Source organism: Notamacropus eugenii, chromosome 2 (genome assembly GCF_028372415.1).
Source record: "Notamacropus eugenii isolate mMacEug1 chromosome 2, mMacEug1.pri_v2, whole genome shotgun sequence".
Classification (NCBI taxonomy): Eukaryota; Metazoa; Chordata; class Mammalia; order Diprotodontia; family Macropodidae; genus Notamacropus; species Notamacropus eugenii.
In genome coordinates this window covers 11,519,101-11,524,251 of record NC_092873.1, presented here as the reverse complement: position 1 = coordinate 11,524,251, position 5,151 = coordinate 11,519,101, and the positions used below count along the sequence as shown (strand labels likewise).

The 5,151-nt window shown below is 39.4% G+C and overlaps 1 pseudogene; it reads left to right on the top strand.

Moving 5' to 3' along the window:
- Nucleotides 1–871: 871 nt before the first annotated feature.
- On the top strand, nt 872–4,383 carry LOC140524365 (bromodomain testis-specific protein-like; annotated as a pseudogene).
- The last annotated feature ends 768 nt before the right edge of the window (nt 4,384–5,151 follow it).

The following is a 5,151-nucleotide window of genomic DNA, read 5'->3' as shown; positions in this document are numbered from 1 at the left end:
AAGACTTGGTGTAAGACATGGCCTGTTGCCTTGAAGAATTTTCAATCTCACTGGGAAGCCAATACAAAATAGAGGAAGTTCATTTATTATACAAGGTAGAACTTAAAGAAGTATTAAATAAATGCTATACCTGTAAGTATTTATATAAAGGAGAGATCACTATAGTTGGAGATTCGCGCAGGTGGTGTTGATCCATTACTGGGTTCCCAACACCAATAATATTCCGTATAAGTTTGCTAAGTTAGTACCTCTGCTGGAAGTACAATTGCCAAGTACCTACATTATATATGTATATATCTATATATCTATATATATCTACACACTCATGCATATATATAAGCATATGTGTATATATGTATATCTGTTCCTGTATATATATATATATATATGTATATATATGTACACAGAAAAATATGCATGTGTACATACACAAATTTGTTCAAAATCTGCGTCTGAGTGTGACTTTTACCAGATTTTGAGTCCTAGCTCAGTCCATTGCCATCCAGATGATTTTCAACAAATGGCTTCCTGTTTCAGGCCTCTGATTCCTCATTTATTCCATGATGTGCTGACTCATCGCTAGTATCCCTTTCTGCTCTCACAATCTATAGTTCTAAAAGAGTAAACTGCACTTCTGTTACACACCTAGCAATGGATATGAATTGGACTGAATAGTTGTTGAGGGTCCCTTACAATTTTGAAATGATATCCTTATTCCCTTTCGTTTTCAGTAGCCTCCTTTTCTTAGAATTTTTATCTCTTTTCCATCCTTTTTCACATTCTATATTCCAGTTAAAGTTAAAGTGTCTCTGCAGAATTCTGAAGAAAAAAGTGATGAAAAACTTTACAATATTGTTCTCCCCAGGTTGAAGAAGAGCAAAACGACATTCAAAGACAAAGGCAGGGTCTGAGTGTCAGTTCTTTGCAAGATGGGATTCTGAATAAGCCTCCATGAATGAACAAAGAAATAGAAGCTACTACTTCCAAAATGACTCAGGCTGGTCACCATTTCGAGTGAGCAGTAACGCCGATGGGTGAGTGGCGATACAAATATATGGAAGACAACACTCCATCAGGAAAAAGCTGTTCAGAATGTCTCTGTCAAGCCAACAGATGGCTATTGCCAACCCCCTTCCACCAGAGTACATAAATGCCAGAAAGACTGGCCTCCTCACAAACCAACTGCAGTAATTGCAGAAGGTTGTCCTGAAGGCTCTATGGCAGCACAGTTTCTCTTTACCCTTCCAGCAGACTGTGGATGCGGCCAAGCTCACTCTCCCAGATTATTACAGCCTCCTAAAGCTCTTGGAACATAAATAATATGCGGAAGCCTCAGAATGTATAGAAGACTTGAAAATATTGTTTTGCAATTGTTTTGCAAGCCAGGTGATGACATTGTTCTAATGACACAAGTCTTAGAGAAACTGTTTCTGCAAAAACTGTCTCAAATGCCTTCAGAACAACTAGTGGCAGGTGGAAAGGAAAAGAAAATGAAAAGGTACTCAACAATCTTTAGGAGTTTCCACTATGAAAGAAAAACCATTCCCTATAGCATATCAGAAAAGGTAGCTAAACAGCAAGTGATTCCATCTCCTGTATGTCCTGAGACATTACTTTCTGCATTGCACATTGCTAAAGCCGCTCCACCACGCTATAACACACAACTGTAACATAAGTTAAAAGGGGTGTGAAAAGGAAAGCAGATACTACAACCTGTATAACGTGGATAGATACATCAAGTAGCGAATCTTCATCAAGCCTGGTTGAGCACACATCTGCTAAAATACCACTTGTAATAGAAAAAGTAGTGAAGAATATCATACCAGATTCTCAGCAAAAATATAGAGTTGGGAACATGTTAAATTAACTGAGTAATTAAAATACCGTAGTGAAATTCTTGAAGAAATGTTTTCAAAGGACAAGGTAGCATATACTTGACCTTTCCATAAGCCTGTTGCTAGTACTGCTCTAGAACTCCATAAGTACAATGATGTTGTCAAAAATCCAATGGACCTTGGCACAACTAAAGAAAAAGGTATAACCAGAAATGTAAGGATGCACGTGAATTTGCTGCAGATGTTCAGTTAATGTTTATGAATTGCTCCAAGTATAACCTACCAGATCTTGAGGTGGTAGTGATGGCAACAACACTTCAGATGTTTTTGAGATTCAGTTTTCAAGATCACAGATGAACCCATTGCAAGAATGTCTATGTGCTATATAGAAACGGATGTCACCAAAGCATTCTGTAGAGAAAGTAGCAGTGGTGCTTCCTTTGAAGACAACTCTTTTGGAGAGTCTCCTGATGAGCGAGTGCAAAACTTCAGGAGCAACTTAAATGTATTCATCAACACCTGCAAGTTCTGTCTAAAGTACCTTACCATAAGTTGAAGAAAAAGAATGAAAGATCTAAAAGACAGAAGCAGAAAGAAACAAAGAAATGTATCAAGAAAGATGAAAGTCAGAGGGAAAAAAATCAGCAAATAACTACAGAAAGAGCTGAAAAATTGCCTGCCAAACAATTCAAGGAACAAATGTTGGCAATAAATCTGGGGAGGAAGATAATGCTAAGCCTAGGAACTATGATGAGAAAAGGCAGTTAAGCTTGGCTATCAACAAACGCCGCAGAGATAAACTTGTGTGAGTCGTCCACATAATAGTGTCAGGAGAATCATCTTTACTGAATTCTAATCCTGACAAGATAGAAATTGATTTTGAAACACTAAAAGCATCAGTCCTGAGAGAAGTAGAAAAATACGTTATGGTGTGTCTGAGAAAGAGACCCAGGAAATGTCACACTGTGAAAACACAAGTGTCCAAGGTCACGCGGGGGGCGGGCACAAGGTTGAGCCAGAACAGCAGCAGCAGCGACGGCGGTGGCAGCAGCTCCTCACCCTGGGGTAGCAGCAGCAGCAACTCGACATCTTCTAATAGCAGCGATTCCCATTCAGGTTAGTGTCCCTTTTCCATCTCTCTGTGTAGGTGGCACACCTGTTCCTTGAAAGACCAGAACTGTTCTCTTTATGGAGTATTTGTTGCATGCAACTGCAACGTGTGATTTGTACTGCCAGGTCCATTTGCCTTGCTTTCCATCCCAATCTTTCCTTCCCACCTTCAAGTATGTGAACTTGTACAAGACTCTCATAGACTGGTAATGTTCCAGAGATATTAACAGTTGATGAAAACAGGGACGATAGCTTGATAAAACGTTTGAAAATGTGAAATCTCCATCAGCTTATCACAGTAATAAAGGGTTGCTAAAGGCATGTCACTTTATAGTGACTGTGACTATCATCAGGTTCCTCATGGAAAGCAAGCCTACAAAACGTTGTCTCTGGTGTGGGATATTTCATTCATAAATTCTCTTCAGCAAAATGGGGAGGATGACTACAAATATGTGTCTCATAAGGGTCATCCAAGTTGTAGGTGACATGATGTTTTGAAAGTACTTTTGAAAAACCTTAGAAGGCCCACATAAATAATTAGGTTTTGTTACTTTTATTGTAACACCGTGACTAATCCGTGTGGGATAGAATGGATAGAGCAAAAGAAATCAAATATACCGAAAGCAGACAGCTTTGTGGGCTTAAAATTACAGTCCATATTTTCTGACTGATGAAGCACTTTTAAGACCTGCTCTTTAGGAAAATTGAGTCTGACAGAAATGTGAAATAGATGAAACATCCTCAGTTTACTGAAAACACTATCCTTCTTGGCCTCCTGGGGTTGATTTTGAATTTCTAAGCAAAACTCACAATACATGAATTGATCTTGAGTAACATATTTTCTGTTTATTATGTTTAGGTTCCTGTTAGGAATGAAAAAGAAAAATATCTTTTGGATAAAAATGGAATCATACAGGATGAATTTGCCATGTTCAAAGTGGATGTAGACACAGAAATAATTAAGGATCAGGAAAAATAAAATCAATATATAGAAGAGATTGAAGTTTTAAAAGTAAAGAATGATGAACTTCAAAAGGAATTACAATTGATTAAAGAAGCATTAATAAAATTCATATTCCACTAGGGTGGAAAAAATAAAAGTTCTGACAACTGGGAATGCAGTGCTGAACTCTAAATTAAACAATGCAAAGGGAAAGGCAGGCAGACTAGAGAAAGAAATTGCATCATACTGTTCCCTTCTGATTTTTGCTGTTCATGCTCATGAGCCAAATGGGACATCAGAGAGAGCTCTTGAACATTCCTTTCAGGGACAACGTGAAGAATAGCTTCGTTTACAACACAAACTAAGTCATGACTTTTCTAGCCTAAGAGAAAACCGTGGTTTCCTTTCTTAAGAGCTCTCTAAAGGTGAACATCACCAGTAGGTTAGAAAAAGTGGTGTACCATGTACATGATTCCCTCAGAAAAAAGACATTCATTTGAGAAATCATACAGAGAGAATTGCACCATGAAAAACAGAAGGCAAAGGAATTTGAAAACACAATAGAACAGGAAAAGGATGAACCGATCAAATGTGTTGTCAAAGGGGCATGGTCAAGATGATGGAGTAGAAGCACGCACCTCTAGCACTCTCCTCCCACAGCCCATTAGATACGTGTAAAAATTAAATCTAAACAAATTCTAGAGCAGCACAAGCCACAAAATGTCAGATTGAAAGAGATTTCCAGCCCAGAGCAGCCTGCAAGTACACAGAAAAGGTCTGTCATGCTGTGCAGAGTGAACCACAGAATAGGTGGCACAGTGACAGGGACAAGACTGGAGCAGGCCTCAAGAAAGCACCAGCAGCAGCTGCAGGTCCCATATTCCTCAACTCACAAATGCCAAAGACAGCTTCAAAGGTCAGTGAGAAAGCTCTTTCATTTGGGTGAGAAGCGAATGCAACAGTCTAGTGCAGGACCCAGGCAGCTGCATCTTCCATTGTTGGAGCCCTGGCCTAAACCCCTGGGTGAATTGAGAAACTGATGTGGATCTCAACCCTGAGTGGGGACCTTGGGGTGAGAAGGAGTGGTAGCTGGTGTGGTGGAGTTGGTGGAGTCTCTGTAGAGGGAATACTGCTCACGACCTGATCAGAGGCCAGGAGAGGAATCAATCCCTCCCCCTTGTTTTTGCCACCTCGCAGGAACTGAAAACTTACATGTACCTAGAGTATACCCTTCTCTTGATAAAGGATTCAAAAGTCAAGAAA